The sequence below is a fragment of the Scyliorhinus torazame genome, chromosome 17 (assembly GCF_047496885.1).
Source record: "Scyliorhinus torazame isolate Kashiwa2021f chromosome 17, sScyTor2.1, whole genome shotgun sequence".
NCBI classification, from domain to species: Eukaryota; Metazoa; Chordata; class Chondrichthyes; order Carcharhiniformes; family Scyliorhinidae; genus Scyliorhinus; species Scyliorhinus torazame.
Window position 1 is genome coordinate 162,133,948 of NC_092723.1, and position 21,581 is coordinate 162,155,528.

At 49.6% G+C, this 21,581-nt stretch overlaps 1 protein-coding gene and 1 long non-coding RNA gene across 2 annotated transcripts in view; one reads left to right on the plus strand and one right to left on the minus strand.

Annotated features, from left to right (window-relative positions):
- tecpr1a (tectonin beta-propeller repeat containing 1a) overlaps positions 1–1,700 on the minus strand; it is a 106,598-nt gene extending 104,898 nt beyond the window's left edge. Inside the window, exons 1-2 of the mRNA XM_072481548.1 lie at positions 1,618–1,700; positions 108–194 (exon numbers count right to left, since the gene is read on the minus strand). The gene's annotated coding sequence lies outside the window, so the exon portion shown is untranslated. The remainder of the gene's footprint in view (positions 1–107; positions 195–1,617) is intronic.
- The window catches only part of LOC140394348 (uncharacterized), a 155,770-nt gene extending 135,358 nt beyond the window's left edge, over positions 1–20,412 (plus strand). The window contains exon 2 of the long non-coding RNA XR_011935852.1: positions 20,217–20,412. This is a non-coding gene — a long non-coding RNA (uncharacterized lncRNA). The remainder of the gene's footprint in view (positions 1–20,216) is intronic.
- Positions 20,413–21,581: the final 1,169 nt, after the last annotated feature.

Here is a 21,581-nt window from a genome sequence, read left to right on the forward strand (position 1 = left end):
GAGGCCACAGGGCTAACCCACTGCACCACCGTGCTGCCCCTACAGGAATTTGTTTTATTCATTCATGGGGTTCGGATGTTGCTGGCTGGCCAGCATTTATTACCCACCTTGAACAGAGTGACTTGCTAGACCATTTCAGAGTAGAGTCAACCACGTTGCAGGCTAGACCAGGTAAAAATGGCAGATTTCCTTCCCTAAAGGACATGAGTGAACCAGATAGATTTTATGACAATTGATAACAGTTTCATGGTCACCATTAGACTTTTAATTCTAGATTTTATTGGATTCAAATTTCATCAGCTGCCATGGTGAGATTTGAACCCAGGTCCCCAGAGCAGTGGCCATACTAATTATATCACCGCCTCCCTTTCATAAAGAACACTTCAGGAGATTCACAGTCCACTGAGGGCCATCTGTAAATCAGTCATACCCATTTTTCATAGGAGTCTTTAAATCAAAGGACCCACTCTTGGGGGACAATCTCTTAATTGGTCAGCACAAATTTTTAAGGGGACCGTCTCTGATTGGGTCAGAGCCCATCCCTGAGCAGACTGTCTCTAAATGAATGAGAGCCCACTTGAGGAGACCCTTTCTATCTGGACGAGCCCATTCTTAATGAACGGTCTCTAAATGAGTCAAAGCTCATTCAGAGACCACCACTAAAGCAATCACTGCCCACACTTCTGGAGGGAACATCTCCAAATGGGTCAGAGACCATTCTTCAGGAAGGACCACCCTTAAATTAATGTTGGGAAGGGATTGCCTCTAAAGGGATCAGAGCCCAGTCTTGGGAACGAACCGTCTCTAAATGGGTCAGAGCTCAGTCTTGGGAAGAGACCACCTCTAAATGGTTCAGAGACCAGTCTTAAAAAGAGCAACTCTAAATGGTTCAGTGTCAGGTCTTGGGAAGGAACTGTCTCAAAATGGGTTAGTGCCCAGTCTTGGGAAGGGACTGTCTCTAAATGAGTCAGTGCCCAGTCTTGGGAAGGGACTGTCTCTAAATGGGTCAGTGCCCAGCCTTGGGAAGGGACCATTTCTAAATGGTTCAATGTCCAGTCTTAGGAACGGACCGTCTCTAAATGGGTCAGAGCTCAGTCTTGGGAAGAGACCACCTCTAAATGGTTCAGAGACCAGTCTTAAAAAGAGCAACTCTAAAATGTTCAGTGTCAGGTCCTGGGAAGGAACTGTCTCGAAATGGGTTTGTGCCCAGTCTTGGGAAGGGACTGTCTCTAAATGGTTCAATGCCCAGTCTTAGGAAGGGACCGTCTCTAAATGGGTCAGTGCTCGGTCTTGGGAAGGGACTGCCTCTAAATGGGTCAATGCCCATTCTTGGGAAGGGACCGTCTCTAAATGAGTGAGAGTCCAGTTTGGGAAGGGACTGTCCCTAAATGGGTCAGTGCCCAGTCTTGGGAAGGGACCGTCTCTAAATGAGTCAGAGTCCAGTTTGGGAAGGGACCGTCTCTAAATGAGTCAGAGTCTAGTTTGGGAAGGGACTGTCCCTAAATGGTTCAGTGCCCAGTCTTGGGAAGGGACCATCTCTAAATCAGACCCTCTCGCTGTACATGACACATCCACCTCCTGGTGCCGACTCGGAGCGGCGCCCTGGTAAATTCTCACCATTCAAACCGGACGCAGCTTCCGGAACCTTCTCTCTTGACAACAGCCGAAGCGCCATGGAGGTCCCGCCCCCCTCAGGACGCTATTGGCTACTGCCGCGCCGCTGAAGGTTCCGATTGGCCGGTCAGCCTTCAGTCATACGTGGCCGCTACGCACTGACGTCAGAAGCAAACCGCACGTGCGTCTCAGGTCCCCGCCCCCTAACAGCTGATGCTGAAGCTGCTACTTCACATCAGGGCCATGCAGAGCCATGCTTGAAAACCTGGCCAATGTTTTCAATCTCCCCCGATTGGGGAAATGTTTTTAAAGTGAAAATAGACAGCAGGTCTTCTCAAGAGACATTAATGGCAGAGACAAGCCAGCCCCACAATCTCATAATTCAAAATTCTTACAAATCAAAAGGTTTATTCAGCACTGAGTGCTGAATTTGGTGCTTTTTGAGTGCTATAGTAAGAGTTTGGTGACCAAGCGAGTTAGGTGAGGAGGGAGTAAGGTGCTCCTTTCATTTTGTTTCCGACATTTCCGCAAAGAGTGCGAAGAGAGCCAGGAGTTTACAGAAAGTGTAGCTGACTGGGAGCAGAGTCGGAGGGCGGAGATCTAGTTAGTCCACACGGCAGCTATATTCTGTAAGGTAAGAGGGGATGGAGGCTAGGCCAGTTGCATACTCCTCCTGTAGGATGTGGGTGGTGAGGGATACCACTGGTGTCCCCGCTGACTATACCTGCGGGAAGTGCACCCAACTTCAGCTCCTCAAAGACCGTGTTAGGAAACTGGAGCTGAAGCTGGATGAACTTCGGATCACCCGGGAGGCAGAGGGGGTGATTGAGAAGAGTTACAGGGAGGTAACCACACCCAAGGTACAGGACAAGAATAGCTGGGTTACAGTCAGGGGGAAAAAAACAAACAGGCAGACAGTGCAAGGATCCCTCGTGGCCGTTCCCCTTCAAAACAAGTATACCGTTTTGGATGCTGTTGGGGGGATGACCTACCGGGGGGAGGCCCTAGCGGCCAGGTCTCTGGCTTTGGGGCTCAGAAGGGAAGGGGGGGAGAATAGAAAAGCAATAGTTGTAGGAGATTCAATGGTTAGGGGAATAGATAGGAGATTCTGTGGTCGCGAGCGAGACTCCCGGAAGGTATGTTGCCTCCCGGGTGCCAGGGCCAGGGATGTCTCGGATCGTGTCTTCAGGATCCTTAAGGGGGAGGGTGAGCAGCCAGAAGTCGTGGTGCACATTGGTACCAACGACATAGGTAGGAAAAGGGGTGTGGAGGTAATAAACAAGTTTAGGGAGTTAGGCTGGAAGTTAAAAGCCAGGACAGACAGAGTTGTCATCTCTGGTTTGTTGCCGGTGCCACGTGATAGCGAGGCTAGGAATAGGGAGAGAGTGCAGTTGAACACGTGGCTGCAGGAATGGTGTAGGAAGGAGGGCTTCAGGTATTTGGATAATTGGAGCGCATTCTGGGGAAGGTGGGACCTGTACAAGCAGGACGGGTTGCATCTGAACCAGAGGGGCACCAATATCCTGGGAGGGAGGTTTTCTAGTACTCTTTGGGAGGGTTTAAACTAATTTGGCTGGGGAATGGGAACCGGATTTGTAGTCCAGCAACTAAGGTAGCCGATATTCAGGACGCCAAAGCGTCTAATGAGGCAGTGGGGAAGAGAACACTGACAAAGGAGAGTACTTGCAGGCACGGAGATGGGTTGAAATGTGTATACTTCAACGCAAGAAGCATCAGGAATAAGGTGGGTGAACTTAAGGCATGGATCGGTACTTGGGACTACGATGTGGTGGCCATCACGGAAACTTGGATAGAAGAGGGGCAGAAATGGTTGTTGGAGGTCCCTGGTTATAGATGTTTCAATAAGATTAGGGAGGGTGGTAAAAGAGGTGGGGGGGGGGGGTGGCATTATTAATTAGAGATAGTATAACAGCTGCAGAAAAGCAGTTCGAGGAGTATCACCCTATTGAGGTAGTATGGGTTGAAGTCAGAAATAGGAAAGGAGCAGTCACCTTGTTAGGAGTTTTCTATAGGCCCCCCAATAGTAGCAGAGATGTGGAGGAACAGATTGGGAAACAGATTTTGGAAAGGTGCAGAAGTCATAGGGTAGTAGTCATGGGCAACTTTAACTTCCCAAATATTGAGTGGAAACTCTTTAGATCAAATAGTTTGGATGGGGTGGTGTTTGTGCAGTGTGTCCAGGAAGCTTTTCTAACACAGTATGTAGATTGTCCGACCAGAGGAGGGGCAATATTGGATTTAGTACTGGGTAATGAACCAGGGCAAGTGATAGATTTGTTAGTGGGGGAGCATTTTGGAGATAGTGACCACAATTCTGTGACTTTCACTTGAGTAATGGAGAGGGATAGGTACGTGCAACAGGGCAAGGTTTACAATTGGGGGAAGGGTAAATATGATGTTGTCAGACAAGAATTGAAGTGCATAAGTTGGGAACATAGGCTGGCAGGGAAGGACACAAGTGAAATGTGGAACTTGTTCAAGGAACAGGTGCTATGTGTCCTTGATATGTATGTCCCTGTCAGGCAGGGAAGAGATGGTCGAGTGAGGGAACCATGGTTGACAAGAGAGGTTGAATGTCTTGTTAAGAGGAAAAAGGAGACTTATGTAAGGCTGAGGAAACAAGGTTCAGACAGGGCATTGGAGGGATACAAGATAGCCAGGAGGGAACTAAAGAAAGGGATTAGGAGAGCTAAGAGAGGGCATGAACAATCTTTGGCGAGTAGGATCAAGGAAAACCCCAAGGCCTTTTACACATATGTGAGAAATATGAGAATGACTAGAGCGAGGGTAGGTCCGATCAAGGACAGTAGCGGGAGATTGTGTATTGAGTCTGAAGAGATAGGAGAGGTCTTGAACGAGTACTTTTCTTCTGTATTTACAAATGAGAGGGGTGATATTGTTGGAGAGGACAGTGTGAAACAGATTGGTAAGCTCGAGGAAATACTTGTTAGGAAGGAAGATGTGTTGGGCATTTTGAAAAACTTGAGGATAGACAAGTCCCCCGGGCCTGACGGGATATATCCAAGGATTCTATGGGAAGCAAGAGATGAAATTGCAGAGCCGTTGGCAATGATCTTTTCGTCCTCACTGTCAACAGGGGTGGTACCAGGGGATTGGAGAGTGGCGAATGTCGTGCCCCTGTTCAAAAAAGGGACTAGGGATAACAATGGGAATTACAGGCCAGTTAGTCTTACTTCGGTGGTAGGCAAAATTATGGAAAGGGTACTGAAGGATAGGATTTCTGAGCATCTGGAAAGACACTGCTTGATTAGGGATAGTCAGCACGGATTTGTGAGGGGTAGGTCTTGCCTTACAAGTCTTATTGAATTCTTTGAGGAGGTGACCAAGCATGTGGATGAAGGTAAAGCAGTGGATGTAGTGTACATGAATTTTAGTAAGGCATTTGATAAGGTTCCCCATGGTAGGCTTCTGCAGAAAGTAAGGAGGCATGGGATAGTGGGAAATTTGGCCAGTTGGATAACGAACTGGCTAACCGATAGAAGTCAGAGAGTGGTGGTGGATGGCAAATATTCATCCTGGATCCCAGTTACCAGTGGCGTACCGCAGGGATCAGTTCTGGGTCCTCTGCTGTTCGTGATTTTCATTAATGACTTGGATGAGGGAGTTGAAGGGTGGGTCAGTAAATTTGCAGACGATACGAAGATTGGTGGAGTTGTGGATAGTAAGGAGGGCTGTTGTCGGCTGCAAAGAGACATAGATAGGATGCAGAACTGGGCTGAGAAGTGGCAGATGGAGTTTAACCCTGAAAAGTGTGAGGTTGTCCATTTTGGAAGGACAAATATGAATGAATAGAGGGTTAACGGTAGAGTTCTTGGCAATGTGGAGGAGCAGAGAGATCTTGGGGTCTATGTTAGAACATAGAACATAGAACAATACAGCGCAGTACAGGCCCTTCGGCCCACGATGTTGCACCGAAACAAAAGCCATCTAACCTACACTATGCCATTATCATCCATATGTTTATCCAATAAACTTTTAAATGCCCTCAATGTTGGCGAGTTCACTACTGTAGCAGGTAGGGCATTCCACGGCCTCACTACTCTTTGCGTAAAGAACCTACCTCTGACCTCTGTCCTATATCTATTACCCCTCAGTTTAAAGTTATGTCCCCTCGTGCCAGCCATATCCATCCGCGGGAGAAGGCTCTCACTGTCCACCCTATCCAACCCCCTGATCATTTTGTATGCCTCTATTAAGTCTCCTCTTAACCTTCTTCTCTCCAACGAAAACAACCTCAAGTCCGTCAGCCTTTCCTCATAAGATTTTCCCTCCATACCAGGCAACATCCTGGTAAATCTCCTCTGCACCCGCTCCAAAGCCTCCACGTCCTTCCTATAATGCGGTGACCAGAACTGTACGCAATACTCCAAATGCGGCCGGACCAGAGTTCTGTACAGCTGCAACATGACCTCCCGACTCCGGAACTCAATCCCTCTACCAATAAAGGCCAACACTCCATAGGCCTTCTTCACAACCCTATCAACCTGGGTGGCAACTTTCAGGGATCTATGTACATGGACACCTAGATCCCTCTGCTCATCCACACTTTCAAGAACTTTACCATTAGCCAAATATTCCGCATTCCTGTTATTCCTACCAAAGTGAATCACCTCACACTTCTCTACATTAAACTCCATTTGCCACCTCTCAGCCCAGCTCTGCAGCTTATCTATATCCCTCTGTAACCTGCTACATCCTTCCACACTATCGACAACACCACCGACTTTAGTATCGTCTGCAAATTTACTCACCCACCCTTCTGCGCCTTCCTCTAGGTCATTGATAAAAATGACAAACAGCAACGGCCCCAGAACAGATCCTTGTGGTACTCCACTTGTGACTGTACTCCATTCTGAACATTTCCCATCAACCACCACCCTCTGTCTTCTTTCAGCTAGCCAATTTCTGATCCACATCTCTAAATCACCCTCAATCCCCAGCCTCCGTATTTTTTGCAATAGCCTACCGTGGGGAACCTTATCAAACGCTTTGCTGAAATCCATATACACCACATCAACTGCTCTACCCTCGTCTACCTGTTCAGTCACCTTCTCAAAGAACTCAATAAGGTTTGTGAGGCATGACCTACCCTTCACAAAGCCATGCTGACTATCCCTGATCATATTATTCCTATCTAGATGATTATAAATCTTGTCTCTTATAATCCCCTCCAAGACTTTACCCACTACAGACGTGAGGCTCACCGGTCTATAGTTGCCGGGGTTGTCTCTGCTCCCCTTTTTGAACAAAGGGACCACATTTGCTGTCCTCCAGTCCTCTGGCACTATTCCTGTAGCCAATGATGACATAAAAATCAAAGCCAAAGGTCCAGCAATCTCTTCCCTGGCCTCCCATAGAATCCTAGGATAAATCCCATCTGGTCCCGGGGACTTATCTATTTTCAGCCTGTCCAGAATTGCCAACACCTCTTCCCTACGTACCTCAATGCCATCTATTCTATTAGCCTGGGGCTCAGCATTCTCCTCCACAACATTATCTTTTTCCTGAGTGAATACTGACGAAAAATATTCATTTAGTATCTCGCCTATCTCTTCAGACTCCACACACAATTTCCAATCCCTGTCCTTGACTGGTCCTACTCTTTCCCTAGTCATTCGCTTATTCCTGACATACCTATAGAAAGCTTTTGGGTTTTCCTTGATCCTTCCTGCCAAATACTTCTCATGTCCCCTCCTTGCTCGTCTTAGCTCTCTCTTTAGATCCTTCCTCGCTACCTTGTAACTATCCATCGCCCCAACCGAAACTTCACACTTCATCTTCACATAGGCCTTCTTCTTCCTCTTAACAAGAGATTCCACTTCCTTGGTAAACCACGGTTCCCTCGCTCGACGCCTTCCTCCCTGTCTGACCGGTACATACTTATCAAGAACACGCAGTAGCTGATCCTTGAACAAGCCCCACTTATCCAGTGTGCCCAACACTTGCAGCCTACTTCTCCACCTTATCCCCCCCAAGTCACGTCTAATGGCATCATAATTGCCCTTCCCCCAGCTATAACTCTTGCCCTGCGGTGTATACTTATCCCTTTCCATCATTAACGTAAACGTCACCGAATTGTGGTCACTGTCCCCAAAGTGCTCTCCTACCTCCAAATCCAACACCTGGCCTGGTTCATTACCCAAAACCAAATCCAACGTGGCCTCGCCTCTTGTTGGCCTGTCAACATATTGTTTCAGGAAACCCTCCTGCACACACTGTACAAAAAACGACCCATCTATTGTACTCGAACTATATATTTTCCAGTCAATATTTGGAAAGTTAAAGTCTCCCATAATAACTACCCTGTTACTTTCGCTCATATCCAGAATCATCTTCGCCATCCTTTCCTCTACATCCCTAGAACTATTAGGAGGCCTATAAAAAACTCCCAACAGGGTGACCTCTCCTTTCCTGTTTCTAACTTCAGCCAATACTACCTCGGAAGAAGAGTCCCCATCTAGCATCCTCTCCGCCACCGTAATACTGCTCTTGACTAGCAGCGCCACACCTCCCCCTCTTTTGCCTCCTTCTCTGAGCTTACTAAAACACCTAAACCCCGGAACCTGCAACATCCATTCCTGTCCCTGCTCTATCCATGTCTCCGAAATGGCCACAACATCGAAGTCCCAGGTACCAACCCACGCTGCCAGTTCCCCTACCTTGTTTCGTATACTCCTGGCATTGAAGTAGACACACTTCAAACCACCTACCTGAACGCTGGCCCCCTCCTGCGACGTCAAATCTGTGCTCCTGACCTCTATACTCTCATTCTCCCTTACCCTAAAACTACAATCCAGGTTCCCATGCCCCTGCTGCATTAGTTTAAACCCCCCCAAAGAGCACTAACAAATCTCCCCCCCAGGATATTTGTGCCCCTCAGGTTCAGATGTAGACCATCCTGTCTGTAGAGGTCCCACCTTCCCCAGAAAGAGCCCCAGTTATCCAAAAATCTGAAACCCTCCCGCCTGCACCATCCCTGTAGCCACGTGTTTAAATGCTCTCTCTCCCTATTCCTCATCTCACTATCACGTGGCACGGGCAACAACCCAGAGATAACAACTCTGTTTGTTCTAGTTCTGAGCTTCCATCCTAGCTCCCTGAAAGCCTGCCTGACATCCTTGTCCCCTTTCCTACCTATGTCGTTGGTGCCAATGTGGACCACGACTTGGGGCTGCTCCCCCTCCCCCTAAGGACCCGGAAAACACGATCCGAGACATCACGTACCCTTGCACCTGGGAGGCAACATACCAAACGTGAGTCTCTCACGCTCCCACAAAATCTCCTATCAGTGCCCCTGACTATAGAGTCCCCAATTACTAATGCTCTGCTCCTCTCCCCCCTTCCCTTCTGAGCAACAGGGACAGACTCCGTGCCAGAGGCCCATACCCCATGGCTTACCCCTGGTAAGTCGTCCCCCCCACAAGTATCCAAAGCGGTATACTTGTTTCTCAGGGGAACGACCGCAGGGGATCCCTGCACTGACTGTTTTTTCCCAGTCCCTCTTACAGTTACCCACCTATCTCCAATCTTTGGTGTAACTAATTCCCTGAAGCTGCTATCTATGACCCCTTCTGCCTCCCGAATGATCCGAAGTTCTTCCAACTCCAGCTCCAGTTCCCTAACTCGGTCTTGGAGGAGCTGGAGATGGCAGCACTTCCTGCAGGTAAAATCAGCAGGGACACTAACTGCATCCCTCACCTCAAACATCCTGCAGGAGGAACATTGCACTCCCTTCCCTGCCATTCCTCTAACTTTCTACCAAGATCTGGCTAACAACTAAATTAAATTTTTATAAAAAATAATAATAATATAATAAAAATATGGTACTTACCTCAGACCAATGGGTTTTATTATTAGGTTAGAGGAGGAGGGTGGGTGGGAGACACTACACGTGTAGTGTCTCGGGTTTCCTCTCCACCAGAATTTATTGGTGAGGGTCTTCCCAGACGTCCGCGGGTCGACTTCCTGATCCCGCCTAAAAAACTAATTTAAAAAAAAAGAAAAATTCTCAGCTCCTGCTGAAATTGACCAACCAGCCAGCTCCACTCCCGCCGAAATCGACTGGCCTGCCCCTGCAAAGAGAAGTGCTTTTAAAGGTTGACTTACCTCCCAGCAACCTCCTTCCGCAATGCTCCCGCTGAAACTGACTCACCAGCTGCTCTCACGCCGCCGAAATCGACATACATCTTTGTTCATACATCTTTGAAAGTTGCCACTCAAGTGGATAGAGCTGTGAAGAAGGCCTATGGTGTGCTCGCGTTCATTAACAGAGGGATTGAATTTAAGAGCCGTGAGGTGATGGTGCAGCTGTACAAAACTTTGGTAAGGCCACATTTGGAGTACTGTGTACAGTTCTGGTCGCCTCATTTTAGGAAGGATGTGGAAGCTTTGGAAAAGGTGCAAAGAAGATTTACCAGGGTGTTGCCTGGAATGGAGAGTAGGTCTTACGAGGAAAGGTTGAGGGTGCTAGGCCTTTTCTCATTAGAACGGAGAAGGATGAGGGGCGACTTGATAGATGTTTATAAGATGATCAGGGGAGTAGATAGAGTAGACAGTCAGAGACTTTTTCCCCGGGTGGAACAAACCATTACAAGGGGACATAAATTTAAGGTGAAAGGTGGAAGATATAGGAGGGATATCAGAGGTAGGTTCTTTACCCAGAGAGTAGTGGGGGCATGGAATGCACTGCCTGTGGAAGTAGTTGAGTCGGAAACATTAGGGACCTTCAAGCAGCTATTGGATAGGTACATGGATTACGGTAAAATGATATAGTGTAGATTTATTTGTTCTTAAGGGCAGCACGGTAGCATTGTGGATAGCACAGTTGCTTCACAGCTCCAGGGTCCCAGGTTCGATTCCGGCTTGGGTCACTGTCTGTGCGGAATCCGCACGTCCTCCCCGTGTCTGCGTGGGTTTCCTCCGGGTGCTCCGGTTTCCTCCCACAGTCCAAAGATGTGCAGGTTAGGTGAATTGGCCATGATAAATTGCCCTTAATGTCCAAAATTGCCCTTGGTGTTGGGTGGAGGTGTTGAGTTTGGGTAGGGTGCTCTTTCCAAGAGCCGCTGCAGACTCAAAGGGCCGAATGGCCTCCTTCTGCACTGTAAATTCAATGACAATCTATGATTAATCTAGGACAAAGGTTCGGCACAACATCGTGGGCCGAAGGGCCTGTTCTGTGCTGTATTTTCTATGTTCTATGTTCTATGTTTAGTATAATAAACCATGAGTTGCTTGTATTTTTTTCCCAAACATAACCAATACAGATTGGCTCATAAACCTCATCATTATTTAATCTCTAATAAGTCACAAATCTTTACAAATACTGGATTGCAACATCAGAAAATGATTTATAATTTCTTATGAATCTTGAGATAAAAATACTGAAAATGCTGAACACTGCAATCTTCAGGGAACTTCTCCATTTCTCACCTCAAGTTGGAGGTAAGATCATTGTTGAAGCAGTTGAAGGTGGTTGGGTCTTGGACACTACCCTGAGGAATTCCTGTAGCGATCGCCTGGGGCTGAGATGATTGGCCTCAAACAACCACAGCCATCTTCCTTTGTGTTAGGTCTGACTCCAGCCAGTGAAAAGTTTCCCCGATTGCCAGACCTAGAAATAAACCAGATATATTAAAATATTTAAGGTGGGGAGACCATGTGACACAGACGCGGGAATAGTCACTTTTCTGTGGCCTCTTGCTCTGCTCCCTTATAACCCATCATAGATCCTGATTACCTGGCTCTCATCTGCCTAATCCTTGAATTAGCTCATAAATTCATAATATATAGGAGCAGAATTAAGCCATTTGGCCCATTGTAGCTGTTCTGCCATTTAACTCCACCATCCTGCCCGATCTCCATAACCCTTCAACCCATTACCAATTAAAAATCTGTCCAAATCCTACTTAAATTTACTCACTGCCCCAGCCGCACTCTGGGGTAGGGAACTCCATAATTCACAACCCTTTGGGAGAAGTAGTTTCTCCTTTCCTCCATTTTAAATTTTAGTGATTGAGAATGGCCTCCTTCTGCACTGTAGGGATTCTGTGATCCTATGATTATGTCCCTGGAAGACCTCTGGATGAGTATTGGTAAGAATGTGATGAAAAATGTCAAGAAATCGGTGTTAAAGGGTTAAAGGTGGATTCAGTGGGGGTGGCGCCACCCTTTCAATATGACGGCCTGATCTCCGCGTGTTTTCTCGATCCAACACTTTCCGAGAACTCTCGGAAGTGGTGAAAATGATAGCTGCCGGCATTATCCGTGTTACTTATCAGAAGCTTGGTATGATGATTCAAAACCTTTGCGCTCATGATGCAGAGGACCCGATTCTATCAAAACATTTCCAAGTTAATTTGTGGCGGGTTTTTCAAGGAATTTCCCGCCAGCTCTGTTGGCGCGTTCCCCACCTCTATTCAATGACACTTAGTCACTTTTTGGGGTCCTGGGGAGTTTCCCCTAGGTTTAGGCCACACTTAGAATTTGTTTTAGCACTGGGGAGCTGAACTCAGAGATTAGGCCACCATATTGAAAAGGTGCCCCGATCTCTAAGTGAGCTTGTGGGTCCCTCACCCCCCCCACCCATGGGCAATGTCACTGTTATAACCTGCCTACTTACCATTGGCTGGGGACTAATGACTATCCCACAATCCTGTGGGAGTAGGAGCTTCCCCAATGATGGGGGCGGAGAAACTACTAGTAAACTCCTAGTATAAATAAGCTGGCCAGTTCAGGAACCAGGAGGAAGGAGTATGTAGCAAGGGAAGTTACTGCTACTGTTATGTATATATGTTATAGTAAATACATGTTATTACTTTGTATCCTTAAAACTCGTGCTGGATTCTTCGTGGCCCTTACAAAAGTCACCCTCCACACACATGGGCACTACCCCACACCCCCAAGTGAGGACACCCCACTATGGAGTCCCTGGGGGTCCCCCCCTCTTCAGGCCCCCCCAGGCTCCCTTACAGCACCCCCTCCCTTCCATGATTCCCACCCATCACCCCCCCCAACTTCCCAGAGCCCCCTACTTACCTGCCCTGCACTCCCCACCCTTCAAACCCCCCTCTACCCTCAGTTCCTGGGTATGGACCCCCTTGCCCCCTGGCCCTTGGTAATGCCACCCTGGTACCCAGGCACCCTAGCACTGCCACCCTGCCACCCAGGCATCTGGCATCTTGGCAGCGGTGACTCTCAAATCCTTATTGACTCAGCAAGCTGAGGGAAGCTGAAAGTTTGTAAGGCAGAAGTTGAATGAGTTTGGGAATAAGCTGAGTAAGTATGTGGCCTGCTTAACTAAGAAGAAACCAGATTCTAGGGCTACCCACTCTGTGCATTGTCCAAGGGGAGAGCGGGTTATGAGGACAGAGGAGATTAAGAGGGGCTTTTAAGGATTTCTATGCAGAATTATACGTCAGATCAGTCTGGGGATGAGATGGCAGCTATGAAGCGTTTTTTCTCTTCTTTGGGCTTCTGGAGGTTTTCCTATCTTTAAAGATGAGGTGGCTGCGGCCATTAAGAAGCTTCAGTCAGGAAAGGGCACCAGAGAGGACAGTTTAGGGTGTGCTTTCTATAGAGAGTTTAAAGATTTGTTGTTGGATCGATTGGTGGGCATGTATTATCATTCTTTTGAGGCAGGGCTGTTGCCGCCTACACTTCATGACGCTAATATTTCTTTGATTTTGAAAGCAGGTAAAGATCCAGAGAAATGTGCTTCATACAGGCCGATTGCTCTCCTGAATGTTGATCTGAAATTGTTGTCTAAGGTTCTGGCAACAAGGTTGGAAGATGTCCTTCCAACGATTACTCGGGGGGACCAGACTGGGTTTATTAAAGGCAGATTCTCCAGTAGCAATGTTAGAAGACTGCTGAATGTGATTCAAACTTTCCAGAAACGGGCACTGGATGGACTGGTGACCTCCCTGGATGCAGAAAAGGCTTTTGACTGGGTTGAAAATAATTATTTGGTGCATACGAAGATTCGGGTTGGGAGAGGATTACATTAAGTGGATTCAAGTGTTGTATCATTGGCCAGTGGTGGTTGTGCTCACTGGCTGTTTCAGTTCAAAGAATTTTAGGCTCCAGGGAGGGACTAGACAGGGGTGTCCTCGATTCCCCTTGTTGTTTGCATTGGCTGTTGAGCCACTGGCAGAAGCCATCAGAAAAGATCGGCTAATATTTGGACTAAAATGTGGGGTGAGGCAGCACAAGATCATACTTTAAGTGGACACGTGCTGCTGTTTGTGTTGAACCTGTGTGTCTCGGTTCCTATTGGTGTGGTGCATTGATTTAGTGCCTTCTCTGGATAAAAGATCAACTTTACTAAGTCCGAGGCAATGCCGGTGAGTGAGTTGAGAGGTCAATCTCCTCCTCTCACTAATTTCCCTTTTAGATAGTCACTCTTGAGATTTAAGTAACTGGGTGTTTCAATTACCCCTTCCTTCGGGTATTTATATGGGGCCAATTTCCCTCGGTTGATTATGTCTATTAGGGGGGATTTAGCTTGTTGGTTGGCCCTGCGGGTCTTTTGGCTGGGATGGAGTTCCCTAATAAAAATGATCATGCTGCCTGGATTGTTGTATCCCCTGCAGATGCTGCCTATACTATTGTCAGCTAGAGCTGTTAAGGAAATCAACGGAATTATTAGTCCATTTACTTGGAACAAGAGAAAGTCTCACCTTAGGTTTGTCAAGCTCCAGCTCCTGGGGGCCAAGGGCAGTTTGGGTGTCCCAAATATTAGGCTACATCAGCTGGCCTCTCATTTAAGGTTTGTAAAGGTCTGGGTTAGAAGGGACCCTTCATCTATTTGACTCTGTATTGAACCAGATCAGTCAGTTTACCCTCTTTTTAAAAAAAATATGTTTATTCAAATTTTTCCAACAAAATTTTTTAACAAACAAGCCCCCCCCTTAACAAAAAGAAGAAAAAACACAAACACCACAATCAAAAATAATAAACTACCTATACATTGGGTTTCTCCCGCATATATTAACCCCCCCCACATTCAAGAGAACCCTTGGGGAACCCCCCCCCCCACCCGCCCAAATACCCCCCCCTCCCCCCGGGGTTGCTGCTGCTGCTGACCTTCTCCTAGCTCCACGAGATAGTCTAGGAACGGTTGCCACCGCCTGAAGAACTCCTGCACAGACCCTCTCAAAGCAAACCTTATCCTCTCCAGCTTAATGAACCCTGCCATGTCATTTATCCAGGCTTCCACACTGGGGGGCTTCGCGTCCTTCCATAATAACAAGATCCTCCGCCGGGCTACCAGGGACGCAAAGGCCAGGATACCGGCCTCTTTCGCCTCCTGCACTCCCGACTCGTCCGTTACCCCAAATAGTGCTAACCCCCAACTCGGCTAGACCTGGACTTTCACCACCTTGGACATAGTCCTCGCAAAACCCCTCCAGTGCCGGGCACGACCAGAACACGTGGACGTGATTTGCCGGACTCCCAGAGCACCTCCCACACCTGTCCTCCACCCCAAAGAACCTACTCATCCTCGCCCCTGTCATATGCACTCTGTGAACAACCTTGAACTGTATTAGGCTGAGCCTGGCGCAAGAGGAGGAAGAATTAACCCTACTCAGGGCATCAGCCCACAGACGCTCATCAATCCCCTCCCCATGCTCCTCCTCCCACTTGCCCTTTAGCTCCTCTACCGGAACCTCCTCCTCTTCTTTCATCTCTTGATAGATCGCCGAAACCTTGCCTTCTCCGACCCATACACCCGAAATCACCCTGTCCTGAATCCTCTGTGTCGGGAGCAACGGGAATTCCCTCACCTGCCGCCTCACAAACGCCCTCACTTGCATATACCTGAACGCATTTCCCGGGGGTAACCCAAACTTCTTCTCCAGCGCCCTAGGCTCGAAACGTCCCATCTATAAACAGGTCCCCCATTCTTCTGATCCCTGCCCAATGCCAGCTCCGAAACCCCCCATCCATCCATCGGGGACCAAACTGAGGCTCCCATCTCGCCCCTATGCCGTCTCCACTGCCCCCAGATCTTCAACGTTGCCGCCACCACCGGACTCGTGGTGTACCTTGTCGGCGAGAGCGGCAGCGGTGCCGTCACCAGCGCCCTCAGGCTCGTGCCCCTGCAGGACGCCATCTCCAACCTCTTCCACGCCGCCCCCTCTCCCTCTATTACCCACTTACGGATCATCGCCACGTTGGCTGCCCAATAGTAGCCGCACAGATTCGGCAGCGCCAGCCCTCCCTGTCCCTGCTACGCTCCAGAAACACCCTCTTTACCCTCGGGGTCTTATTCGCCCACACAAAACCCATGATGCTCCTACCTACCCGTTTAAAAAAGGCCTTGGTAATCACAATGGGAAGGCACTGGAACACAAAGAGAAACCACGGGAGGACCATTATTTTAACCGACTGTGCCCTGCCCGCTAGCGAGAGTGGCAGCACATCCCATCTCTTGAAATCCTCCTCCATCTGCTCCACCAACCACATCAAATTGAGCTTGTGCAGGGCCCCCCAGCTCCCTGCCACCTGGATCCACAAGTACCGAAAGTTCCTTTCCGCCCTCTTCAATGGTAGGTCGTCTATCCCCCTTCCCTGGTCCCCTGGATGCACCACAAAGAGCTCACTTTTCCCTACGTTGAGCTTATAGTCCGAGAAGTCCCCAAACTCCCTTAGGATCCGCATGACCTCCACCATCCCCTTCACTGGATCTGCCACATACAGCAACAGGTCGTCCGCATACAGCGACACCCGATGTTCCTCTCCCCCTCAGACCAACCCCCTCCATTGCCTGGACTCCCTTAGTGCCATGGCCAAAGGCTCAATTGCCAATGCAAACAACAAGGGGGACAGGGGGCACCCCTGCCTCGTCCCTCGGTACAGCCGAAAGTGCTCCGACCTCCGCCGATTCATAGCCACACTCGCCACCGGGTCTCTATGTAGGAGCCTGACCCAACTAATAAACCCCTCCCCGAACCCAAACCTCCGCAGCACTTCCCAAAGATACTCCCACTCCACCCAGTCGAAGGCCTTCTCCGCGTCCATAGCTGCCACTACCTTCGCCTCTCCCTCCACCGATGGCATCATAATCACGATGAGGAGCCTCCGCACATTAGTGTTTAGCTGCCAGCCCTTTACAAATCCCATCTGGTCCTCATGAATCACCCCAGGGACACAGTCCTCAATTCTCGTAGCCAGCACTTTTGCCAGCAACTTAGCATCCACATTGAGGAGCGAGATCGGTCTATACGACACACATTGCAGCGGGTCCTTCTCCCGCTTCAGAATCAGCGAGATCAGCGCCCCGGACATCGTCGGGGGTAGGGTCCCCCTCTCCCTTGCCTCATTGAAAGTTCTCACTAACAACGGGCCTAGCAGGTCCACATATTTCCTATAAAACCCGACCGGGAACCCATCTGGCCCCGGGGCCTTCCCCGCCTGCATGTTCCCCAATCCTTTAACCAGCTCCTCCAACCCAATTGGCACCCCTAAACCAGCCACCTCCTGCTCCTCCACCCTCGGGAACCTCAGTTGATCCAAAAATCGTCGCATCCCCTCTTCCCCCGCTGGGGTCTCAGATCTGTACAGCTCCTCATAGAAGTCCTTAAATACCTCATTTACTCTCACTGCACTCCGCACCGTATTCCCCCTGCTATCCTTAACTCCACATATCACCTTCGCTGCCTTCCTCTTACAGCATCCGGCTCGCCTTCTCCTCATACTCGTACGTCGCCCCCTGTGCTTTTCTCCACTGTGCCTCTACTTTCCCTGTGGTCAACAGGTCAAACTCCGTCTGGAGACTTCGCCGCCTCCTAAGTAGTCCCTCTTCAGGGGCCTCTGCATACCTCCTGTCCACCCTTAAGATCTCCCCCACCAACCTCTCCCTCTCCCTGCCCTCTCTCTTCTCCCTGTGGGCCCTAATGGAGATTAACTCTCCCCTGACCCCCGCCTTCAACGCCTCCCAGACTACCCCCACCTGCACCTCCCCGTTGTCACTGGTTTCCAAGTATCTCTCAATGCACCCCCGCACCCGCCCGCACACCTCCTCATCCGCCAGTAATCCCACATCCAGACGCCACAGCGGGCGCTGGTCCCTCTCCTCTCCTAACTCCACCTCCACCCAGTGCGGGGCGTGGTCTGAGATGGCTATGGCCGAGTACTCCGTTCCTTCCACTTTCGGGATTAGCGCCCTACTCAAAACAAACAAATCTATCCGGGAGTAGGCTCTATGTACATGGGAAAAGAATGAGAATTCCCTGGCCAGGGGTCTAGCAAACCTGCACGGATCCACTCCCCCCATCTGGTCCATAAACCCCCTAAGCACCTTGGCAGCAGCCGGCCTCTTCCCCATCTTGGATCTGGAGCGATCTAATGCTGGGTCCAGCACCGTGTTGAAGTCCCCCCCCATTATCAAGCTTCCTACCTCCAGGTCCGGAATCCGACCCAGCAAACGCTTCATAAATCCGGCATCATCCCAGTTCGGGGCGTATACGTTTACCAACACCACCCACACCCCCTGCAACCTACCGCTCACCATCACGTATCGACCCCCATTATCCACTACAATATTCTTGGCCTCAAACGACACCCGCCTCCCCACCAGTATTGCCACCCCTCTGTTCTTCGCATCCAGCCCCGAATGGAATACCTGTCCTACCCATCCCTTTCTCAACCTGACCTGGTCTGCCACCTTCAAATGTGTCTCCTGAAGCATGACCATGTCTGCCTTGAGTCCCTTTAAGTGCGCGAACACTCGGGCCCTATTAACCGGCCCGTTCAGGCCCCTCACATTCCAAGTTATCAGCCGGACTGGGGGGCTTCCCACCTCCCCCCCCCCCCCACCCCCCCCCCCCCCCCCCCCCCACCCCCGACTAGCCATCTCCTTTTCTAGGCCAGTCACGTGCCCACGCATCCCGCACCCTCCAGTCCCCCAGACGGCGGACCCCCACCCCGACCACCTCTCCTATTTCCAGTTCCCCATTGGCCAATGCAGCAGCAACCGTATGCCCCCCCTCCCCCGCTAGATTCATAACTAGCTCTCTTGCTCCCCCCATAACACTCCCGTAAGTCAGCTGACTCCTGCTGACCCCGGCCTCTCCCGCCTTCCCATCGACCCCCCTAGTGTGGGAATCCCCCCTCCCCCTCCTCCCTAGCAGTCAGTGCCCGCTCCTCCGACCCCCACCACCGTCCTTCCCTAGCGTGGGAAAAAGCCCGCGCTGTCCTGAGCCGGCCCCGCCCCCTCTGCCGCAGCTCCTTTTGCGGCCTTATCTCAATTCCCCCATCCCCGGGCCTCCCCTCCCTCCAACACCGGCGCTCACACTCTCCCACAGTCTCCCCATCAAATCCCTTCATCCATCCCCATCCAGCACCCAACCAAGGGAACACTCCCTACACGTAGTTAAAACCATATATACAGCAGACATCCCCCCCACAACCACAGACCCTCAATTTGAGTCCAACTTTTCAGTCTGTATCAAGCTCCAAGCCTCCTCAGGCGTTTCGAAATAGTGGTGCCGATCTTGGAATGTGACCCACAATCGCGCTGGCTGCAGCATCCCGAACTTCACCCCCTTCCGATGGAGCACCGCCTTGGCCCGATTAAAGCCAGCTCTCTTCTTGGCCACCTCTGCACTCCAGTCCTGGTAGATTCGGATCTCCGTGTTCTCCCACCTGCTGCTCCGCTCTTTCTTGGCCCATCTCAGGACACACTCTCTATCCATAAAGCGGTGGAACCTCACCACTACAGCCCTTGGCGACTCGTTGGCTTTGGGTCTCCTTGCCAGGACCCGATGAGCCCCATCTAGCTCCAGGGGCCTCGGGAAAGCTCCCGCGCCCATCAGCGAATTGAGCATCGTGCTCACATATGCCCCGGTATCGGGCCCCTCAACTCCTTCAGGGAGACCCAGAATCCGAAGATTCTTCCTCCTCGACCTATTCTCCAGGTCCTCAAATCTTTCTGCCACCTCTTGTGCAGCGTCTCGTGCGCCTCCACCTTCACCGCCAGGCCCAAGATCTCGTCCTCGTTCTCCGAGGCTTTCTGCCGCACCTCCCGGATCGCCGCCCCCTGGGACCTCTGGGTCTCCACTAGCTTATCAATCGCCGCCTTCATTGGCGCCAGCATTTCTGTCTTCAGCTCCTCAAAGCAGCGTTTAAGAAACTCCTGCTGCTCCTGCGACCACTGCGCCCACGCTGCTTGGTCCCCACCCGCCACCATCTTGCTTTTTCTCCCTCTCACTTTTCGCTGCTCCAAGATCTCTTTTTTCACCGCTCCACTCCTGGTCCAATCCATATACTGTCGGGGGGACCTTGCTGTCACCTTCCCACACTGGAAGCCGTCGAACAAGTGCCGTTGGGGCCCCTCTAGAGAGCCCTAAAGTCCGTTCCCGGCGGGAGCTGCCGAACGTGCGACCTATTCAGGCATGGCCGCAACCGGAAGTCCAGTTTACCCTCTTGTTGTTCTATGGTGACTTTAAGACAGGTTTTGCTAAGTGTGATAATCCCATTATTTTTAATACTCTTAGAGTATGGATATTGGTCTGTCGACTAGAAGAGATCTAAACTGACTTCCATTTTCTCCTATCCAGGGCAGTCTGGACTTTCCACCCGGTTTAATTGGCCATGGATTCGACACTTGGAAAGATTGAGACATTTGAACGCTGAGAAACTTGTTCAGAGATGATTCCTTGTCATCCTTTAAGCAGCTCTGTCAACAATTTGACCCTCCTTTTAAAGTATTTACAACTTAGAGACTTAATCCTTAATAAAACAACTTTGCGCCTTGATTCCTCAATGTCCCTGGTGGAAACAATCCTAAATTCTGTGGAGCCTAAACAATTAATGAACAAGTTCCATGATACTTTAAATTCTAGACCCTGTGTTATCAGGCCGGGTGCTTTGAGGTTTTGGGGACAGGATTTGGCAATCAATATTGACGAGGAGATATGGGTAATGAAAGTCACCACAGGCCCCAAGGACCATAGGTTCCTCTCCCCTTTTGAGAGAGAGCTGACTGGTGGTGATTTAACCTGAGGGTCACCACACCTCAGGCGAGGGGCAAGGTTGAGATGACAGGGTCTTCATGGATAACCTCGCCGGTAGGGGAATTGAACCTGGACTGTTAGCGACGCACTGCATCATAAACCAACTAGCCAGCCAACTGAGCTAACCAACCTCCACATGGGGTAACATATGGGACTATGCCGGTACAATTTTGGTTTGCAATAAAATGAAGGAGACCCAGTTCAAGATACTACACCGTCTGCATTAGATACAGATTTGATTCTGCTATATCCCTAATGTGCCTAAAGTGCCTGGAAGTCGAGGATGATTATATACACTGTTCATGGACCTGTGTTAAGAGTCAAAGCTACTGGTCTGGAGTAATCAGGGTGCTGGATAGGATTTTTCATCGAGCCTTGGAGTCAAATCCTGTGTTCTTGGTTCTGGGCCGTCCAGATGGGAGAATTACTGATTCTGACGAAAAGAGGTTGTACAATATCCTGACCATTGCAGCTCATAAGAATATCCTATGCGTCTATGGAATTCCTGACCTACGTGATCCATTCTAAGTCTGATGCATTCCGTGAAGTATGTGACCCCTGTCTTAAATTCATAGGCCCCCTCTTGGCTGACTTACTCCTGTTGGGATTTCCATGATCCAATCATTTCACTTCACTTTGTTACTTTGTCGCATTTATTCTAAAACATTTTATAGACCCAATAAAAATGTTTTTAAAATATGAAAGGTAGTTATATTTGCTGACCAAATAGCTTTGGTTTACTTTTGACAATCATGTGAATTTCACTATGATGTCAGCACAGATGTCATTAACCACATTGTGGAATTGCAATCAATGAGTCTCTGAGTCTCCTGACTTCTGTGTTATTCTCAGTAACTAAGAAGCGGAGTTAAGCTGCTAGCCTGCCTCGTGAAAACATGATGCATTAGA